General features: G+C 41.4%; 1 protein-coding gene across 31 annotated transcripts in view; it reads right to left on the reverse strand.

The window, feature by feature from the left end:
• The window catches only part of MAP2 (microtubule associated protein 2), a 325226-nt gene that overhangs the window by 163703 nt on the left and 138094 nt on the right, over positions 1–23429 (reverse strand). For 21 of the 31 annotated variants that reach the window (XR_013261850.1, XM_077448385.1, XM_077448399.1 and 18 more), the window contains one exon: positions 5215–5277. The gene's annotated coding sequence lies outside the window, so the exon portion shown is untranslated. Of the gene's footprint in view, positions 1–5214; positions 5278–5427; positions 5690–5983; positions 6108–6195; positions 6279–23429 lie in introns of those variants that run through there. The other 10 variants (XM_077448390.1, XM_077448378.1, XM_077448383.1 and 7 more) reach the window with 5 other exon arrangements.

The following is a 23429-nucleotide window of genomic DNA, read 5'->3' on the forward strand; positions in this document are numbered from 1 at the left end:
GTCCATTAGCCTGTCTGGGTGTCCTTGTGTATTGTCAGCATCAGCAACTGCCCTCACATTTTCCCCCTTCTACCTTTTAATATAGTCTAGGGTAGCAAAATTTTGGGGGTAGCAGACTACCTATTATTATATATAACAACTTTCATTTTTCTGTATGCTTATACTCATTACAAAAAATAAAATAAAATTGCAGACACAAAAAAGGAGCATTATAATGGCCAAGGGACAGAATAATTGAAATCTGGCTCTGCATGTGGCCAAGGATTTTAAATGCTTAAGATGTCCACAACCTTTAAATCCAATCTTGTATCGTGATCACAGTTTTGAGAAAAATGTATAAATATTAACCTGTTTAAATGTAGTATAAATGATCTACTAGAGTTATTAGTGCCAGTTCTGATCCAAATGAAAGTCCATATACTTTGTGATTAGAAGTTGCCATTTTTTTAATGGTCTCTGACTTTCAGAGAAAACTGACTTACTCATTCAGCAACCACAGCTTTCAACTGTTCCTTATTTAGAGGGACTGTCCCTTTTTTGGAACCAAATCCCTGCGTCCCTCATATCCCTCTTTTAGCTCTGGTATATTGTTATGTATAAATAAATAAACTATTTAACCATCAGAGCTGTCTATAATGCATTCAACTTTTTTTTATCATTCTGGTTATTAAATGAATTATTTTTAAATGCTAATATAAGAAAAATAGCAGTGAACATGATTATTCTTGCAATACAATTCAACATGGTCCTTGTGATTAGGGGTTTATTCTGTGCTAAAAGGTCTTCATATTTCCTATTTTAGAAGGTTGCCTTGGACTCTGATGTGTCAAAACGCTTATAAGAATTACAATGCAGCCAGGATTGAGGAAAAGGGAGATAACTAAGCTGACACTACATATCACATGCTCAACAATGACAAGACTAATCCCAACATGCAGTGGGTGGGGCTGGGGCTCCTACTACAGAAACCGCTAGTAATGTCTCAACATATTTCACCTACTGTGGACACCTACATATACAATGCAGATTTTCATGCAATGTCTGCTTTATTGCTATGAAACGCAGATATAACTGCAATATATCTTGCCATTTTATTAGAACAGGGCAGATGGGCAGATCATACCAGCCAATAAATAATGCCAGATTATGCCAGCCCTGCTGGTAAATGCCTCATTTGTCAAGCCACCAACATGGGCCCATTGAAAGGGGGAATAAAATAAGAAATTACTAATGATAAAATTGTAGCATAATTTAGACATCTTTTAGTTTCAAGGAAAGGTTACAATGTTTTTTTGTTCAATGTAGGTTTATTAATTTTCAATTATGAGTCTGAACAAGCAGAACAGTTACAGAAAGAGAACGATTAATGGGCACTTATGGGCAACTTTCTCATTGAAGGAAAGGTTACAATTTTTTAACTAAACATTATATACTGTAAAAAATGACTGTAAAAATAAAGAAACTCAGCCAAAAATAAGAAAAAGTGAGTTAAAGTAAATCCATAGATTTACCAGTTTCAAGAAACAGTTCCTGCACATGCCAGAAATGTAACTGTCAGATTGTATGTGCTCTAAACCAAACTGTCAAACCATCCAATGGCTGGCATCATAACTGGTCACATGTGCAGCATCATGGCAGTTGAAGATTAAACAGGGGCCTACTCCAACAATCTGATGCCGTGCACACACGACCGGACTTTCCGGCAGACTAGGTCCGACGGAATCAGTCTATCAGACAATCCGATCGTGTGGGGGCTAATCCAATCGTTTTTCATTTAAAAAATCCGACAGACCTAGAAATAGAACATGTTTCAAATCTGTCCGACGGACTCAATTCCTATTGGGAAAACCATTCGTCTGGTTGTTGGTCCAGCAGACCCAATACGACGCAAGGGAAGCTATTGGCTACTGGCTATTGAACTTCCTTTTTTAGTCCCGTCTTACGTCATCACTTTCAAAATGAACAGCCTTTTGAACAAACTTAGTCCGTTCGTGTATGACCAAGTCCGTTCATTGGGAAAGTCCGTTAGAACTCTGCCGAAAGCCCATCGGGAACACCATCGGACCTAGTCTGCCGGAAAATCCGGTCATGTGTACGCGGCATGACAGATCACTATTGGTAAATGTGTAAGTACTGCTGGTTAACAGATAATCAGTAGGTTTAGAAGCTAAAATGAGGCACCTCATGTAAGTATTCATTTAGAGCTAGGGAAGCAGAAATAACTGGTAAGGGTAAATATGCTGTAGAATAATTGTGTGGACTGGACAGCCATGCAACAGAGCAGTCTTTTTTAAAGGGTTAGTTCACCTTTACTAATAAAAACTGCCCATCCAGGTAACGAGTATTTGTAGATAAAAACAAACTGCAGCTCTGACTAAAGTTGAATAATGCCCTTGTTATAGGTTTAAGCCATCTACCTATCTTCTGAAGCCTGACTGGAATACTTCCAAGATGTTGCTAGGATGTTGCTAAGTGAGGCCTAGTCGTTACTGCTCATCTCCACTTTCACAGGAGTGAGCTTTTTCTCTACCAATGTCTTAGCAACATCCTGAGAGTATTCCAGTCAGCAACTTCCTAGCAAAATCCTGAGTATCCCATTCAGGCTTTAAGAGGTATGAAAATGGCCTACTATGATACAAATTTAAATGGCAAACATAGGCCAGTCAGGATTTAGAGGTATGTGCTTTAAGCAGAGGCAGGGTGTGTTTTCTTTAATTGCTTTCAATGGGAAACCATTGATTGAGATAAGGGGAGAATTGCATAGTAAATGTTAATGTTACTTACCCTCACGGACGCCCCTAAAACCCATTCATGGACCACTTAAGGCTCAATAGACCCCAAGTTAAGAATCCTTGCTTACAGGCACCCTGGAATAGTTTTTAATTTCACCAATTGTTAACCATGTGCGTTTGGCAAATAAATGACACTAGGGACCCCACCACAGAAGTTTTTGCAACTCTCTTCACACTTACAATTAAAAAAAATTGTCACACTTTTAGGGCTGTAACTATATTTATTGGGCCCCATAGAAAAACCATTAAGGGCCCCCTAGACACTTTAAAGTGGACCTTTCAGTAGAATGCAAGGTATGTTTATTAGGTCCGAGCCACATTATAATAGTACTGCAAATATGTACCTATAAGGAGAGAATTATATACTTTATCTTACTCCTGTCTTTTGCCTGTGGTGTCTCAGTGAAGGTGACATCATGCTCTTTCCAACAAGAAAATTCGGGAATGCACAGCAGCTGAGAGCAAGAAGATGCCCTTGGATTGGACTGGAGTGCCATCTCACAAGATTTAGCCTGCTCTGCATTCCCCAGTAATCAGGGTAGAAAGACAGTGATGTCACACCCCGAAGTTTTGAAGATATTGGAAAGATAAGTAGGGGCATTTTACTGCAAGGTCCACTTTAATCTGTATTTCAAAGACAATTCCTCTTAGGATTACTAATTGCTTTCAAAGCAATATAAAGGTTACCAAACTATATATATGTAACTTTATTCAAGCTTATCTGCCAAACGCTATTGCTACTTGCATATATGAATGAGTAGTCATGCAGTTTTGGGCCCTCTATGCTCCTGATTCCCAAAGCCGTTGTCTGGTCTTCTATGGCTATAGTGAAGCACCTGGACACATTGGACCTGAGTAATTAGGTATGTCTAGTGCACTACATGCCATGTTATTATTGATAAATCCAAATTCTAAGAATGGCTTGTCCTTGGCCATATGGGTGAAGGAAAATGCTTTCATTTCAGTAATACAATACAATACAAACAAAGAATGGCAAAATGGTTTTGTACCCAGCAATGTAAATATTGTCCACGAAGGCCTGGCATTAGAAAAAAGCTTTGTTTGTGTACTCTAAAACAACAAAACCCAAGTAGAATCGCATAAGTGATACAAAATCAACAAAGACTATGACCTTTATTAAAAAAACATTGACAAAGAAAGAATTATGTGCTGCAAATCAAAAACAACCAATCACAACTCAGCTTTCTACATTCTGATAAAACTGAACCGTTAAAAGGTATCTGTAATTGGTTGCTGTGGGTTAGTGCACATCATTGTTCTATACAATATTTCAATAGACATGTGTGGAAATTTGAGCCTTGGCAAATTATCAATTACTGCAATACAAACCAGCAAAGCTGCGTACTGCCAGCAGGGCTGGATGACATAGTTCAGAGCTGCATCTACATTCTACACTATCTTTATGGATTGCTGCTTGGTGCAGCTACGGTGTATCCCACCCATGATCTCACCAGGGGTACATTTATCATTTCATTTTATCACCATTTTTTAACACAATTTTAATGCATTGAACAGCTGACACTACATCCTATACAGTTTAGGTACACAAAATATAGAAGCTTTTAACCAAACTTTCAGCATTACGTGTTCCAGATTATGGATCTTGTATCTGTAAAGTGCCATTCAGGTCCAGATTTTTATTCTATTTCTTGAATATATTTTTCTTGATAGATTTCTTGTTCAAAAATCTAAAGTCAATTTGCATTGTACATGCGTAGTGACATATGGTGAGCATAATTATTCATATGCACAACAGGTTATGATTTTATGTACAGTCTTAGTTCCTATATATCAGTGTATATCCCTCTAGATGAAGATGCTCCTGCAAAGACAGAGGCCCTCTGTTACTTGCTGATTCAGCAGGCGGGTCTGTCTCTGTCTGCACCTCCACTAGTCCTGCAACACACGGATGATGCAGCGAAAAAAATACACCGTGCAAAAAAAAAAAAAAAAAGCGCAAACAATAGTGTCAGAGCAATCATCAAAAACAGCCCCCTCCCTACAAATACTATGACTTAACCCTATATCCGCTGGCTACAAAGATAACGCAATTTTCCAGAACAAGGATTACCCATGAACCCGAAAAAAAAAAATGATAACGACCATTAAGTTAATAGAACGCAGAATAAAAAAATGGATTGTACAAACCCCAGAGTCTATCCTCCTCTGAAATTAAAAAACGTCCATACACAAAGCTACTGAAAAAGCTGGCATTCTGTCTCTACAATGCAAAGTGGGCCATAATCTGTCGATTGTTTCAAAGCAAATACCTTTTCATTTGTTTAGCTAATGCATTTACTGTAGCAGTAATAACATGGTTTGACTGATCTCTACAAGTAGCAATCTGTAAGTTATTGGCACAGCTAGGAAGATAGACATATTTCAGCACTGGCATAAATACCTCTTTATCCGGATGCTGTAGCAGGAAGGAGAGGCAGGAACAAAAGCCCGAATCAAGCAGGAACTGGAGAAATAAAAGACAGGGGGTGGGGGGGACAAGAGGACAAAACGTTAGAGTTTTTTTTTTTTTTTTTGTGTATAAAGCACTGAAAGAAGATGCACTGCCTGTAACGAGAGGAGATCTGCAGACAGCAGCGATGTGGATTTAACACACCTTCTGTTCCCTGGCACTGCAGCATAATGCTCTTTGTTTTAATTCAGCTGATGCTTAGGAAGAGGGCACTGGCAGAACTGGTTAATAGCCTCCTGCGAAATACACAGGCTGAGATCCACTTTATTCACTCCCTCCCTACCTCTCCACCGGCTCCCTCTGCCTAGGACTGTGTCAACCACCAGCCTGTCTCCGTGAAGCCTGCAGTGGTACTGAGGAGAGGGGGCGAGGGAGGCAGAGAGGGAGGGAGGAAAAAAAAAAAAAAGGAGGGGGTTGGGGAGCGAAAGGAGAAAGAGTGGAGGAAAAAAAAAAAAAAGATGAAAAATATTTTGGTGAAGAGGAGGAGGAGGTAAATGAGAGCAAGAAAGGCGGTGAAAGGAAAGATGGGTAAATGAGCAGGTGCTAAGATGGAAGGAAGATGATGGAAACAAAGGATGTGAAATGAAAACGAGGAAGGAGCGTATTATAAGGAACCAGACAGAAAAGGAAAAGGTTAATATGCAAAGCGTATAAAATGATGAGGGAAATCTAGGAATAAACAGAGAGCTCTCCACCAGACCTGGAATGTTCTAGAAAGAAAAGCAGACAAGAGGCGCGTCATCGTTGGCTCTCAGTGAGAAGATGTCCTGGTGTCTACATAGAGGACCTTGTCACAGGATTTTATTGTCAGCTACCTGACGGGCATCTTAATTGCCAGTCATATCTCAGATTACAGCATTAGAGTACCTCCTCCTATTCCGCCAATAGACAAAGACTTAAAGGTGAACCTACCTTTGAGACTAAAGCAGGCGTTTAACAGATTTAAGATGTAAAAAAATTAGAGTGAGGTGACAGCCATGTTGTAGGCTGAGCTGATATTCATGAGAATGCAGTATATTAACTCTGATAGTGGTGATGTCACTGAGGTGGGACGCTTTATGCCACTGATGTAAAGTAACACGTGTGCACCTGCTACACTGGCCACATTAAGCCATAGAAGGAAAGTAACAATTCATTGTGTAAAAATTTCACTTTGGGGGTTATTTACTAAAGGAAAAAAACATTTTGCACTGCAAGTGCACTTGGAAGTAAAATCGCTGTAGATCCGAGGGGGACATGCAAGGAAAATAAAAAACAGCATTGCACATGATTGGATGATAAAATCAGCAGAGCTTCCACTCATTTCAGATCTACCGCTTAGATTTAGAGCGACTGCACTTCCAAGTGCACTTGCAGAGCAAAGTGGATTTACCTTTCGTAAATAACCCCCTTCGTGTGCTTTGTTGTGTTTTGATATAGACTTTTTGTATTTGTGGAGTATTTGAAGTGCTTTTTACTTAATTTACAAGTGTTTTTACAATGCAGAACTTCACCCAAAAAGGAAAGATCAGCTTTTCCTCCTCCCCCCCCCTGCCATATTTGGAACATATTTTTTGGGGTGAAGCAGGTACCTAGTTTTGATAGGTTCCTGCTCCTATGTAAGCTCAGATCGAACCTTCCTGGACAGGTCACAGGTCTGAGAAGGCTGCAAGACCATTTACGATGCGCAACATGGCTCGTGCATGTTCAGTGGGCAACTGGCTGTGAAGCCTCAATAAGTCACAGCTGGCTGCCCACAGTTAACATGTCAGCTCTGGAGACCCGAAGACTTGTGAAGAACCAGCCCAGGGGAGGACAGTGCTGGATCCTTGGACAGGTGAGTGTTTGTTTCATAAAAGTCAGCAGCTACAGATTTTGTAGACTTGACTAAAGAGCCATGAATTAAAATTCATTAAACATGGGATCTATGCATTTATCATGCATAGATCACATACTCCACATACCTCTGTTCTCAGCTTTTGGGAGCAAGAATGAGAACAGGTGCCACTGAAATACACAGACCACTAGAAGACTTCCTTCTCCTACACCTTAACCATGCATTAAAATTAACCTGTGTACAGGCAATGCACATTAACATATGAACAAGCAATAAAGCTAAACTCCAGAAAATATTCATAAGGCACACTTGCATTGGTCCAGCTTAGCACAATGTCAGTATGGGTTACATAATGAACCGCTGGGGAGGCTTGAAATCACTGAATGATCCTGTGTACCTGTGCAGTGGGGCAGCTGCTGGCATAGGACCTGAGTAGGAACCAGAAGATCACAGCTATCGCTATAGTAAATATTCCAGCTTTTCCAGCAGTGCATCATGTATGGGTAATGGATACTTTACATTGTCCTATGCTGGTCCGATGTAAGTATACAATAAAAGGAGTTCAACTTTAAAAGTACTTTAAGGCTGGATTCACACCAGTGTGAATTGGATGCTTGTTTTCAAATGTCAGGAGATTGTGATCAGCTCTAAATGGAGCCAGTTCACACACCTCCGGTTCGGCTACAGTGCGAATTGCACAGAAGTCCCGTACGTCTTCTGGTCCATTTCAGCTCCAAATTCAGCCGAAATTCCGGGCTGAAATCGGACCTGAAATGGTGAATGGAGATGCACCAGACCCTCTGCTGTGAGCCACACCGTTTCTCAGTGTGAATCCAGCCTAAAACAAACCTCTATTCATTCTGTAGCTTCAGGTATTTGGGGAAATTAATCTTCAAAGTTTTCAAGCAAAGACACATAAATCACAACTTCTTTCTCTTTACTTTATATGGAAACACCTTTCTGCTGCATTACCTTTAGACCCCTTTCACACTGGGGCATTTTTCAGGCGCTTTAGCGTTAACAAAAGCGCCTGTAAAGCGCTTGAAAGAAGCCGCAACTGCAATCCCAATGTAAAAGCCTGAGTGCTTTCACATTGAGATCCCTTTCACACTGGGGCGTTTTTCAGGCGCTTTAGCTTTAAAAAAAGCGTCTGTAAAGCGCCTGAAAGAAGCCGCAACTGCAATCCCAATGTAAAAGCCAGAGTGCTTTCACACTGAGGCGCTGCGCTAGCAGGGCATCAAAAAAAGTCCTGCAAGCAGCTTCTGTGCAGCGCTTTTGGAGCAGTGAATACACACTCTTAACCTCCCTGGCGGTATGATTCAGTCTGGAATAAGGTGCTGAAAGCGGTACAATTATTTTGCATGGAAATCTGGCTTTTATTTTGTAGTCCTGTAATTCTTAGGAATAACGCTCTGAAATCTCTTCAAACCAGAGTCTAGCGGACATCCCGGGTATGATAAAGTTTATAATATAATAAAGAATAATAAAAATTATTCAATAATGTAATCAAATCCAAAAAAAAATGAAAAAGGGACATGTTTTGGTTGCTATGGACAATCTCCAAATTCCAAGCAGTAAAAAACAGTATTTATAATATAAAAGTGCATGCAGGGCATTGCACAAACCACTATGGACAAAGGGGGTGTGTATTTTTTACTACAGCACTGTAATCTGTAAGATTACAGTGCTGTGTGTGTTTTGTGTCTTTTTACATTTTTGAATTTGCCGCCGTTCTCCGCTCCCGTGCGCCGTAACGTCGCAGGGAACGGAGCTCGGCGGCATTCGGCACTGTGAATCGAGCGCAGGACGGCTCGATCACACAGCGCGGCGGACATCGCTGGATCCAGGGGACAAGGTAAGTAACGTTACCTGTGTCCTCCCCTGCATCGAGCGGTGCAAGCCCGAGTCTGGCTCGGGGTTACCGCTATTGTAATGAAATTCCCAACCCGAGCCAGACTCGGGATTACCGCTAAGGAGGTTAAAGCACTTGGGCTTTCACATTGGGATTGCAGATGAGGCTTCTTTCAAGCGCTTCACAGGCATTTTTTTTAACGCTAAAGCACCTGAATAACACCTGAAAAATGCCCCAGTGTGAAAGGGGTCTTAAGATATATTTATTAAATATAAAAAAACCTTGTACAGTATATATAAAATGTTAAAGTATATTTAAAGCACAAACTATTTTTGTAGTTTTGAATATACTGGTGAGGGGCTAGAATCCCTGTCAAGTTTTTATTTCTATCTGTGGCTCTGCTAAGGGGATTTAGTCTCTCTTTTTGTGTGTAATAGAAGGTTTTTCTACATAACAGTGTAATCATTTTCTAATTAGAGTGTTTTTGATTCTGCCATCCTATTCTATTGAGCTACAGAATGTTAAAGGCATCAATGCTACGGTTTGGATTCCATGATCCCAAACTTATAGAGCAATGTATCCTAACTGCATACTGCTGGTCTAGGCTTTTTGCTTTACCATCAGTTAAAATGGTCCAACACATCAGGAATTCTTAACCCATTGGCACAGCAGCAATGTTATCACATAATTTGGCATCAATTCTTTTATTAAAGCAGCATTAAATCCAAAGCAAACTTTTTTTATATTGCAGTTTACCAATTCTGGCTGCATTATTGGACTTTTTTAGGCTTTCTTTCCTTTATTTTCACCTGGGGATTTGGCCAGTAAGTCCGTTGTTCAACAGAACAAGCTGTTCTGCGGATGTAGCAGTTACACGGTTCACACAAACCATTTAACACTAGCAGGGCAGGGTTACTTACAATGATTTTATTTTATTTATTCATGAATACCCTTGGTCCCAAAAAGAAAAATCTGTTACTGTAACTGATTATTAAGTGGTAAGCTCAGGTTCCATTTGTTAGTGTATCTAAATCTGCTAATTCATCTAAAACTTCTCTCCCCCCAGATTAACAATGCTGCTGTCCAAAGGTGCTCCTGTGCTCCTTTATCAAGAGTGGAAACATTCTAAGCCCTTGTACACACGATCGGAGATTCCGACGGAATGTGTCCGATCGGAGCGTTTTGTCGAATATTCCGACTGTGTGTGGTCTGCATCGGACTGTTTCCGTCTGAATATCCGTCGGACCAAATTTTCCAACTTGCCGGAAATATTTTCCGACAAAATGCTCTGATCGGACATACTCCGATCATGTGTAGAGAATTCCGATCGGACCAAGTGCCACGCATGCTCAGATCAAATTCCTACATCAAAGCTATTGGCTACTAGCCTGAACGTAGTCCCATCGTAACGAAGTTAAGTCATCACATTCTGAACGATCGGATTTTCCGACAACTTTGTCTGACCGTGTGTATGCAACAGTTTCGGACAAGATCCGTCGGACAAAATCCGACGGACAAAATCCGACGTATTTGGTTGTCGGAATCTCTGACCGTGTGTACAAGGGCTAATAAAGGAGGTGTGTTACTGGCCAGATCATCAGGTGAAAACAAGCCTTTAATATTTAATATTAAAGGCTAATATTGTTTTAATACAAATTACATTGTATTCCTGGAAAAAATTTTATGTTTTTCCTGGAGTTGGGCTTTAACCACTTGCTGACCAGCCATTACTGCGGCAGGTCAGCACGATCCCACGAGCCGTCACAGCTATATGTTGGCTCTTTTAAGCAGGATAGCAAGCGCGAGTGTTCCGCCAGAGGTGCACTCACTGCACTGCGGGGATGCCGATGCTCGTGGCTGACAATCGCGATGACCGCCGACCACGAGTAATCGTGGGCACGAGAGGCAGAACAAGGACGTGTGTGTGTAAACACACAGATCCCTGTTCTGTTCTGAGAGGAGATGCAGATCGTGAGTTCCTAATACCTAGGAATCATAATCTGTAATTTCCTCTAGGTCAGTCCCCTCTACCTACACTTAGAAACACACACAGGGAACACATTTAACCCCTTGATTGCCCCCTAGTATTAACCCCTTCCCTGCCAGTGACATTTTTACAGTAATCAGTGCATTTTATAAGAAAGAGGGATAGGGTTTTTGCTATGGAAACAAAAGGTTTTGGGAAAAAATACTTAAATCACTTAAAGTCGCTTAAAATTAATCAAGTCGCATGTAAGAGGCTGCCACTACCAAAAGATCCAAACCTACAGTGGTGTGAAAAAGTGTTTGCCCCCTTCCTCATTTCCTGTTCCTTTGCATGTTTGTCACACTTAAGTGTTTCGGAACATCAAACCAATTTAAACAATAATCAAGGACAACACAAGTAAACACAAAATGCAATTTGTAAATGAAGGTGTTTATTATTAAAGGTGAAAAAAAATCCAAACCATCATGGCCCTGTGTGAAAAAGTGATTGCCCCCTAAACCTAATAACTGGTTGGGCCACAACTGCAACCAAGCGTTTGCGATAACGTGCAATGAGGCTTTTACAGCGTGCTGGAGGAATTTTGGTCCACTCATCTTTGCAGAATTGTCCTAATTCAGTTACATTAGAGGGTTTTCGAGCATGAACGGCCTTTTTAAGGTCATACCACAACATCTCAATAGGATTCAGGTCAGGACTTTGGCTAGGCCACTCCAAAGTCTTCATTTTGTTTTTCTTCAGCCATTCGGTGGTGGACTTGCTGGTGTGTTTAGGATCATTGTCCTGCTGCAGAACCCAAGTTCGTTTCAGCTTGAGTACACGAACAGATGGTCGGACATTCTCCTTCAGGATCTCTTGGTAGACAGCAGAATTCATAGTTCCTTTTATCACGGCAAGTCTTCCAGGTCCTGAAGCAGCAAAACAGCCCCAGACCATCACACTACCACCACCATATTTTACTGTTGGTATAATGTTCTTTTTATGAAATGCAGTGTTCCTTCTACGCCAGATATACTTGGACACACACCTTCCAAAGAGTTCCACTTTTGTCTCATCGGTCCACAGAATGTTGTCCCAAAAGTCTTGGGGATCATCAAGATGTGTTGTGGAGAAATTGAGACGAGCTTTGATGTTCTTTTTGCTCAGCAGTGGTTTTCTCCTTGGAACTCTGCCATGCAGGCCATTTTTGCCCAGTCTTTTCCTGATGGTGGAGGCATGAACGCTGACCTTAACTGAGGGAAGTGAGGCCTGCAGTTCCTTGGACGTTGTTGTGGGGTCTTTTGTGACCTCTTGGATGAGTCGTCGCTGCGCTCTTGGGGTAATTTTGGGCGGCCGGCCACTCCTGGGAAGGTTCACCACTGTTCCATGTCTTCGCCATTTGTGGATAATGGCTCTCACTGTGGTTCGCTGGATTCCCAAAGCTTTGGAAATGGCTTTATAACCCTTTCCAGACTGATAGATCTCAATTACTTTCTTTCTCAATTGTTCCTGAATTTCTTTGGGTCTCGGCATGATGTGTAGCTTTTAAGGATCTTCTGGTGGACCTTACTGTGTCAAGCAGCTCCTATTTAAGTGATGCCTTGATTGTGAACAGGTGTGGCAATAATCAGGCCTGGGTGTGGCTAGAGAAATTGAACTCAGGTGTGGACAACCACAGTTATAGTATGTTTTAACAAGGGGGGCAATCACTTTTTCACACAGGGCCATGATGGTTTGGATTTTTTTTCACCTTTAATAATAAACACCTTCATTTACAAATTGCATTTTGTGTTTACTTGTGTTGTCCTTGACTATTGTTTAAATTGGTTTGATGTTCCGAAACACTTAAGTGTGACAAACATGCAAAGGAACAGGAAATGAGGAAGGGGGCAAACACTTTTTCACACCACTGTAAAAGGTTGGAGAAAACTATGAGTATCAAGGTGATAGTTATGGCGCTCTCCTATGACTGTGCAAAAAATCGCATACTAAAATAATTATCTCAAAGTGCTAGTATTGCATGTTCTAATATGTTGGATCACAATTCAAAATACTAAAAATGTAAAGAAAACATTTAAGAATTAATAAAATTGATAACTGTGCAAAAAAGTGCAAAAAAGTGCTTGCGTGCTATAGTGCAAAATACGTGCATCTAGAGCCTATACAGCTTATATCTTCTTCCTGCCAACAACCATTTCAAAAACCAAAAAATACATTAAGAAAATATCTTTAAAAATCAAAAATGCAAAAACCAAAAAACACAAAACAAAACAAGACAGAAATCTTCAAAATAACTTTGTGCAAAAAAGAGTTTTTGCTAAAGAATTTTGCAAAAGTTAAATAAAAGTGACTTGTGCCCAGTGCCTGGTGTGTTCTGAATCTCAACCGGTGCGTTTTTCCGTGCGTAAAGCAAATTGCCGCACTCACCAGCTCCCCTGCCCCTGCAGGGGTTAACTCGCATCCACAGTGTAAGCCCCTGTGCCGCTGTGTGGAGCTGGTCCAGTTGGTATTCAGTTCCTCGTTTCCTCGTTTTTATAAAAAGAGATATAGAACATCCATAGTACAGTACTGTTTTTAAAAATAGCGCCTTTATTGTATGCAAAAAAATGGCTACTCACATAAACACAGATTAAAAATCATTCATAAGCATCACAAAACACCGCCGCCGCCTTGTGGGAGAGAGTGTGTACGTTAGGCCACGCCCTACGCATTTCATCATTGGACATCGTCTGGAGCGGCCATCTTGGTGCACCTCTCTCTTGATATAGGGTGTAATGCCTGTACTGCGCATGCGCGAGCGCAAAAGCGCCATATTAGTGTCTGGAATCAGACTTCAACACAGAGTGTTGCATGCGCAACTCCACTATATGTATTTCATCTGTGTATTCATTTGTTTTACTGGTGTTTCATCTTCTCCCTACATGTCTAGGAGAGTCCACTTTGAGAGGCAAAGTTTAGAGGTTGGGAATTGTGCCTTAGGGCCTGGAGTCAAGTCCTCCTTTAATATAAGTAAAAAAAATCATCCAATGTGCTCCAGGCAATTTTGAGAGTGGAAGATTTAGGAAAGACTATGGTTTGCTTCACCATCTGTGTACAAGCAGCTAATGTGCTAAAGCCTTGTAAAGAAATGAACTCGTTATCAATAAATTAACAACAACCAGAACATGGAAGCAGGAAATTGGAGATGCAGGAAAGAAAAGATGGAGCATATTGGGTTGAGAAAATGTCACTATGGGGCACACTTGCTAAAGGATACTAAACAGATAAAAGACCTAAATTCCTCTGTATTCTTTTCTGAAGTAGCAAATACAAAGTTATGTCACAATGATAAAATATTCTAACATGTTTCTGGTGTTAAAAGACACTGCTATTGTTAACGCTTATTAGAGATAAACAGTACTCACAATGAAAACTTTTTCTCTAAACTGGCATCTTAGAAGAAATTAAGATATTACCCATGCCCTTGTTTATTTCAAGGGGTGTAAGATAAGCAGTTCTCCCTGTGAGTTATGCCTAATACACACGGCCTGAATGTCAGGAGATAAAAACTGGCCTACTTCTGTCCGGCTTCTGTACTGGAAAACCATCAGCCAAACAGCTCCTGCTCAGGACTCTTAGCCAATGGCCAATAGCTGAGACCGCTGACCGAAATGTTCTAGCAGGGGGTGCTGCCCTCAGCGGGGGAGATCACTGAACTAATGTCGGACTGTTAGTACAGTGGCTCTGACCGGAGCTGTCAGGTTTTTTTTTGTTCAACCCAGCAGGTTAGTGTGTACCAGGCTTTAGGCTTTGGGGTTGATTTACTAAAGCTGGAGCATGCAAAATCTGGTGCAGCTCTGCATAGCAACCAATCAGATTCCAGTTATTTTTGTAAAAGCTTAATTGAACAAGCTGATGCTAGAAGCTGATTGATTACCATGCACAGCTGCACCAGACCTTTTTACCCTGGGTACGCATGCTTGAGAAGCTTTAATTGGAAACCAAGGGGTTGATTTACAAAAGCTGCAGAGTGCAAAATCTGGTGCAGCTCTGCATAGAAACCAATAAGCTTCTATTTTTTTTTTTTGTCAAAGCTTAAATGAACAAGCTGAAATTAGAAGCGGATTGGCTACCATGCATGGCTGCACCAGATTTTACAATCTCCAGTATTTGTAAATCAACCCCTTTTTTTCCAAAGGTTAAAGGTTCTAAAGCAGCAGAATGCGTACCCAGGGTAATAAGGTCCACTGCCATATATGCACAAGTAAATGTGTACTTGGCATAAGCTCACTTCTATGGTGAAAATTTACTTTTATAAAGAAATGCATAGCTTTATTGCATCACAATGGCTGAATTATATATGTATATATATATATATATATATATACACACACACACACAGTTGTGTGAAAAAGTATTTGCCTCTTCCTGATTTTTTATTTTTTTGCATATTTCTCACACTATGATCTATAGTTCTATGAACTATGATTAACCACATCATAAGCCGAGTTAAATTTCAATTGCCACATCCAAACCTGATTACTGCCAGACCTGTTGAATCAAGAAATCACATAAATAGAAGCTGACAAAGTAAAACACGCTAACAGATCACAAAAAGCCACACATCATGCCACAATCTAAAAAAAAATCAAGAACAGATTAGAAACAAAGTAATGTACATATATCGGTCTAGGGAGGGTTTAACCACTTGAGATCCGTGCTATAGCCGAATGACGGCTACAGCGCGGACCTCCTTTGCCGGGACTACGTCTATTGACGTCGTCCTGTGCACGAGCGGCCTGCGCGCCCCCTGAGGGGTGCGCGCAACGCGCTCTGTGATCGGCGAGTCTATGAGACTCGCCTGATCACTGATCCGAGCAAGGGGTCGATCCCGACCCCTTATCACGTGATCAGCTGTCAGCCAATGACAGCTGATCATGTGATGCAACGGAGCCGGTAATCGGCTATTATTCCTCCTCGCGCTGATAGCGCGAGGAGAAAAAAAAAAAGAGCCGATCACCGGCGGCCGTGATCGGGACATCAGTCCCGATCACGGCCAGCCCTGCCAGTGCCCACCTGCCCCCTGCCAGTGCCACCCTAATAAAACATAAGTGCCCCCCGTCAGTGCCACCCAGCAGTGCCCACAGTGCCACCCAGCAGTGCCCACAGTGCCACCCAGCAGTGCCACCCACAGTGCCACCCACAGTGCCCACAATCTGCCTCAACAACGGTGCTGCACCCCAGTGCCACATATCCGTGCCCATCAGTGTCATCTACCAGTGCCCATCCCTGCCCAGCAGTGCCGCCCATCAGTGCCCAGCAGTGCCACCTATCAGAGCCACCTATCAGTGCCACCTATCAGTGCCCATCAGTCCCATCTATCAGTGGTACCTATCAGTGCCCCTTAGTGCCACCCATCCGTGCCACCCATCCGTGCCACCAATCCTTGCCCATCTTTGCCCATCAGTGCCGCCTTATCTGTGCCCATCAGTACTGCCTTATCTGTGCCTATCGGTGCCACCTTATCTGTGCCTATTAGTGCCGCCTTAACTATGCCTATCAGTGCCCACCAGTGCAGCCTATCAGTGCCCACCAATGCAGCCTATCAGTGCCCACCAGTGCAGCCTATCAGTGCCGCCTCATCAGCGCACTTCAATGAAGGAGAAAAATTACCTGTTTGCTAAAATTTATAACAAACTATTAAACATGATTTATTTTTATTTATTTTTTTTGCATCTTTTTTTGTTTGTTTAGCAAAAAATAAAACTCTCAGCTGTAATTAAATACCACCAAAAGAAAGCTCTATTTGTGGAAAAAAAATGATAAAAATTTCATTTGGGTACAGTGTTGTATGCCCGCACAATTGTCATTCAAAGTGCATCAGCGCTGAAAGCTGAAAATTGGTCTGGGCAGGAGGGGGGTTTAAGTGCCCAGTAAAGCAAGTGGTTAAAAGCCATTTCTAAGGCTTTGGAACTCCAGTAAACCACTGATTATCCACAAATGGAGATAACTTGGAACAATGGTGAACCTTCCCAGGAGTGGCCGGCCTACAAGAATTACTCCAAGAGCATGATGGCGACAACTCATCCAGGAGGTCATAAAAGAACCCGGAACAACAACTAAAGAACTGCAGGCCTCACTTGCCTCAGGTAAGATCAGTGTTCATGATTCAACGATAACAAAGAGACTGGGCAAAAATGGCATCCATTAGGGAGTTCCAAGGCCAAAACCACTACTGAACAAAAAGAACACAAAGGCTGATCTAATGTTTACCAACAAAAAAATCTTGATTATCCCCAAGACTTTTAGGCAAATATTCTGTGGATGGATGAGACAAAAATGTAACTTTTTGGAAGGTGTCAGTCAGATATGGCGGTAGTAGAGTGATGGACTGGGCCTGCTTTGCATTTTCAGGACCTGGACAACTTACCATAATTGATGGAACCATGAATTCTGAGCTCTACCAGAAAATCCTAAAGGAGAATGTCTGGCCATCAGTTTGTGACCTCAAGTTCAAGTGCACTTGGGTTATGTAGCAGGACAATGATCCGAAACACAACAGAAAGTCCATCTCCAAATGGTTCAAACAAGGCAAAATTTAGGTTTTGGAGTGGCCTAGTCAAAGCCCAGACTTAAATCCAATTGAGATGCTGTATCATGACCTCAAACAGGCCGTTCATGCTGGAAAACCCTCCAATGTGGCTGAATTAAAACAATTCTGCAAGAGTGGGCCAGAATTGCTCCTTAGCAATGTGAAAGACTCATTGTCAGTTATTGCAAATGCTTGATTTCCGTTGTTGCTACCAAGGGTGGCACAACCAATTATTAAGTTTAGGGGGCAATTACTTTTTCCCATTCACAAGCCAGGCAGGTTTGGACAGATTTTTTGCCTTAATAAATGAAACCATCATTTAAAAACTTTTAAACTTGTGTTATCTTTGTGTAATAATAAAACTTGTTTTATGATCTGAGTCATTTAGGTGTGACAAATAAAAAAAAAAAAAAAAAAATCAGGAAGGGGCAAATACTTTTTCCCACACGAGTTCCTGATTCTGACGGAACAGGTACAGGGCAAGACATTTGTCTTGCTAGCAAAATACTTTAATCCTTTAAATCATTTGAATCCTTTAAATATGGTCTCATTCATTATGCCAATTGCCAATCAGTGCTGATTTTCAGTGCCCATCAGTGCCTACCCATTAGTTCCGCCCATAGTTCCGCACCTTTCATTGCCCATAAGTGCCGCCTATCAGTGCCACCTATCAGTGCCCATCAGTCAGTGCCACCTATCAGTGCTCATCATTGCTGCATATCAGTGGCATCTATCAGTTAAGTGCCCATCAGTGCTGCATATTAGTGCCTCCTCATTAGTGCTGCCTCATCAGTGTCCATCAGTTCAACCTGATCTTATTAGTGCCCATCAGTGCTGCATATTAGTGCCTCCTTATCAGTGCCACCCCATTAGTGCCCTTCAGTACCGCCTCATCAGTGCGACCTAATTCTATCAATGCTGCATATTAGCGCTTCCTCATCAGTGCCAGCCCATCAGTGCCCTTCAGTGCTGCCTCATTAATGCCCATCAGTGCCACCTAATCCTATCAGTGCTGCATATTAGTACCTCCTCATCTGTGCCACCCCATCAGTGCCCTTCAGTGCTACCTCATCAGTGCCCATCGGTGCCACCTGATCATATTAGTGCCCATCAGTGCTGCATAATAGTGCCACCCCATCAGTGCCCTTCAGTGCCGCCTCATCAGTGCCACCTAATTCTATCAATGCTGCATATTAGCGCTTCCTCATCAGTGCCAGCCCATCAGTGCCCTTCAGCGCTGCCTCATTAGTGCCCATCAGTGCCACCTAATCCTATCAGTGCTGCATATTAGTACCTCCTCATCTGTGCCACCCCATCAGTGCCCTTCAGTGCTGCCTTACCAGTGCCCATCGGTGCCACCTGATCATATTAGTGTCCATCAGTGCTGCATAATACTGCCTCCCCAGCAGTGCCACCCCATCAGTGCCCTTCAGTGCCGCCTCATCAGTGCCACCTAATTCTATCAATGCTGCATATTAGCGCTTCCTCATCAGAGCCAGCCCATCAGTGCCCTTCAGTGCTGCCTCATTAGTGCCCATCAGTGCCACCTAATCCTATCAGAGCTGCATATTAGTACCTCCTCATCTGTGCCACCCCATCAGTGCCCTTCAGTGCTGCCTCACCAGTGCCCATCGGTGCCACCTGATCATATTAGTGCCCATCAGTGCTGCATAATAGTGCCTCCTTATCAGTGCCCTTCAGTGCCACCTCATAAGTGCAGCCTTATCAGTGCCCATCAGTGCCACCTATCAGTGCGTATCAGTGCTGCATATTAGTGGCACATATCAGTGCAGACCAGTGCTGCATATTAGTGCCTCCTCATCAATGCCACCCCATCAGTGCCCTTCATTGCCACCCCAACAGTTCCCATCAGTGCAGCCTATTAGTGCCCATCAGAGCAGCCTCATCAGCACACATTAGTGAAGAAAAAAAATTACTTATTTACAAAATCATGCTTTGAAAACTGTCACATGACATTAAAAATAAAACAAATGATTTAAAAAGCAAATCATTGCAATAATCTGTACATTAAATCAAATGAACATTGTTATGCATATTCATACTGGGCGATAGATTGATTGGTTGTTTCTAAAAAAAAGCTAAAAAAGAGAAATGCAAATCTAGCTGTAGCATAGAAATGGTAAAAACTCCATAAAAAATGTTGCCCACTATATACTGTAGATTCCTGTTCACTGCACAGACTCAGCATTTCACACGGCTATCAGCAAGTCCCACTGTCACTATGCAAGCAGGAACATAGAAATAATTATAACATCATGATCTCACCAGCATATACCATATGTAAAAATTCCAAATGATATACAAATAAAAACGAATCTTAGTGTCACAAAAATTCATCATTCACTCGTATGTACATAATAAGATACTGTATATGTGAATGCATCAATGCCTAGTATGATAAAATTAGAAAGTAACTATAGCATAATAATCATAGTAAGAGTAAAAGAAAACAACACAAGAAGAGGCAAAAATCACCCAGTTAGAGAAGGAATAGGAGCAGACAATGAAAGAGAAGAGGCTAAAAAGAGCTGACATTCTAAGTGCTTGCCCCAAAGTCTTTTATTAACACTTTGTAGCACCATGCAGCAACTAACAGTGGAGGCATCATATGATTGCAGCTGCGTGGCACCACAAGACTTAGCTGCCAGCCATTCTGGATGCAGATGGAGCGTGCAGGTGGCTTACTTGCTATGGAAAAAAGCAGGGAAATTAGAAAGGAAAATCTACCTTACAAGTTGCAGAGATGCACCAATGTTTGCATAGAGGACTGAGGGCAAGAATCAGAATGTAATATATTCAATAGGAGAACTCTGCTCTTCGAAATACCTGCAAAGAGCAGCCAGCACTAAGACCTGTGATAAAAAACTATATGTATAAAAAGTGCAGCGCTATACGTGAGCATCAAAACGATTCATATGTGTAAAAACCATGAAATCAAGAGCAAAAAAAAGCATATAAAAAAAAGAAGCCTCTCATAGTGTAACATGATCCAATACCCAAATGTATTAAAAATAAGTAATGCACTCATATCGCTAAGTAACAAATGTACAGCACTACATCAATACTATACGATCAGCCAATTTCTCATTCTACAAAGCTGCTTCCGGTATCTACGTGTGTGGCAACTTTATCATGAATTGTAAAATATTTGCTTAGGACAAAATAAATGCAGGATATGAAGACTGTCAGAAGTTAGGTTTTCCTAATTCAGCGAAGGAACTGGTGAATCTCATCAACTGGGAACTGGACTATTTCTTATGTAAAATCCTGCCTATATATACCTTCTCTTCTATTTGTTATTCTTTTCTGCACTGAACATGGGAGGCTATCAACTCTGGAGAACTCGAAAAAATTCCCTGGGCCTTCAAGATGGTTTAGATTTAGAGTGAATGTCTGCCTTAATTCTGGCATTAAACACAGCTCTGATGAAACGCGTTGGTCAGGAAGTAACGTCACCACACACGTAGATACTAGAAGCAGCTTTGTGGAATGATAAAGCGCCTGATTGGAAGGTATTGATGTAGTGCTTTAACTTTGTTACTAAGCGATGTGAGTGCATTACTTATTTTTAATATATGTGGGTATAGGATTATATTACACTATGAGAGGCTTTTTCTTCATATGCCATTCTTCTCACTGAGTTGGAATTCCTGAGAGGAGGACTCTAGGATAAAGGATGTCTGTGAGTATTTAATGACCATTTCCTTATGCCTTCTGGTTAGGTAATTTGTACAGAAGAGGGGTTCACTTGGTATTTGAAGGTTGCTTTTTTAAGTTTTTGGACACGTCTGAAGAATACTAATGATGGACACTAATTTTTTTTTGTGATTTAACGAATATACAAATATTCTTTCTTTTGCACAGACACTTGGTAGTGTATTTACTTTTTTTTTTTTTGCTTTTTTTGTTTCATGGTTTTTACACATATAAACCATTTTAATGCTCATGTATAGCACTGCACTTTTTATACGTGAAGAAGGAGAGGAGGGTGGACTACCTTGGCTCCTCATGGGAAAGGAGGTAAATAATTGTTTTGCTGTGGAGGACCTAGGCCCAGGCTTTTTAATGTGGATCCTACTGAGGTAAACATATACATAGCTAAAAAATAAAAATAAAAAAATGAAATCAGCAATAAAGAGATTAGGTTGGTTCATTCATCTTTACAAGGCACAGGTGCCTGTATACACATTCACACTCTGGATCTTCCTATTATGCTGTAAAGAATGCAGCTTGTCAAGCGTGATACCTTCAAAGCCTGAGTGCAAAACCCTCCCCACCCTGCCATGTTTGACATCCTCTGATAAACACCCACATCGTACAAACATGAATTTCTTGTCTAAGACTTTTTGTGGTTTTATTTATACTCCATTTAATTTTTTCAACTATGTTTTTCCTTTTGAAGCCAATGCAGGTAGTGACAAGAAAATGTAGCATAGGTATAAGAGGAGACAAAAGTGTTAAATATAAGAAAATATTTGTGGAACTTACATTCCCTCAATGCAGCCCACACATCGGATTTAATGACTCTGCAGAAGTCTGCATTACTTTTAAGATATACAGTGAGGGAAAAAAGTATTTGACCCCTTGCTGATTTGGTACGTTTGCCCACTGATAAAGAAATGATCAGTCTATAGTTTTAATGGTAGGTTTATTTTAACAGTGAGAGACAGAATAACAATAAAAACATTCGGAAAAGGGCATTTCAAAAAAGTTATAAATTGATTTGCATTTTAACAATTTTAACAATTGAAATAAGTATTTGATTCCTTATCAATCAGCAAGATTTCTGTCTCTGAGGTGTCTTCTATACAGGTAACAAGCTGAGATTAGGAGCACTCTTAAAGAGAATGCTCCTAATCTCAGCTCGTTACCTGTAAAAAAAGACACCTGTCTCCAGAAGCAATCAATCAGATTCCAATCTCTCCACCATGGCCAATACCAAAGAGCTGTCCAAGGATGTCAGGGACAAGACTGTAGACTTACACAAGCCTGAAATGGGCTACAAAACCATCGCCTAGCAGCTTGCTGAGAGGGTGACAACAGTTGATTATTCACAAATGGAAGAAACACAAAATAACTGTCAATCTCCCTTGGTCTGGGGCTTCATTCAGGATCTCATCTCATGGAGTTTCAATGATCATGAGAATGGTGAGGAATCTGCCCAGAACTGCACGGGAGAATCTTGTCAATGATCTCAAGGCAGCTGGGACTATAGTCACCAACAAAACAATTAGTAACAGACTACACCATGAAGGACTGAAATCCTGCAACACTCACAAGGTCCCCCTGCTCTAGAAAGCATTTGTACAGGCCCATCTGAAGTTTGCTATTGAACATCTGAATGATTCAGAGGAGAACTGAGTGAAAGTGTTGTGGTCAGATGAGACCATAATCAAGCTCTTTGGCATCAACTAAACTCGCCGTGTTTGGAGGAGGAGGAATGCTGCCTATGACCCCAAGAACACCATTCTCATTGTCAAACATGGAGGTAGAAACATTATGCTTTGGGGTGTTTCAGGACAACTTCACCGAATCAAAGGGACGGTGGATGGGGACATGTACCTTCAAATCTTGGGTGACAACCTCTTTTCCTCAGCCAGTGCATTGAAAATGGGTCATGGATGGGTATTCCAGCATGACAATGGGGGTTATTTACGAAAGGCAAATCCACTTTGCACTGCAAGAGCACTTGAAAGTGCACTGAAAATGCTCTTGGAAGTGCAGTCGCTCTAAATGTAAGGGGTAGTTCTAAAATGAGGGGAAGCTCTATTGATTTTATCATCCAATTATGTGCAAGCTAAAGTGCTGTTTTTTATTTTCCTTGCATGTCCCCCTCGGATCTACAGCGACTTTTCTTCCAAGTGCACTTTCAGTGCAAAGTGGATTTGCCTTTCGTAAATAACCCCCAATGACCCAAAGGCTT

The sequence above is a fragment of the Lithobates pipiens genome, unplaced genomic scaffold (assembly GCF_037356315.1).
Source record: "Lithobates pipiens isolate NorthernLeopardFrog02 unplaced genomic scaffold, aLitPip1_a1.2 Scaffold_22, whole genome shotgun sequence".
NCBI lineage: Eukaryota > Metazoa > Chordata > Amphibia > Anura > Ranidae > Lithobates > Lithobates pipiens.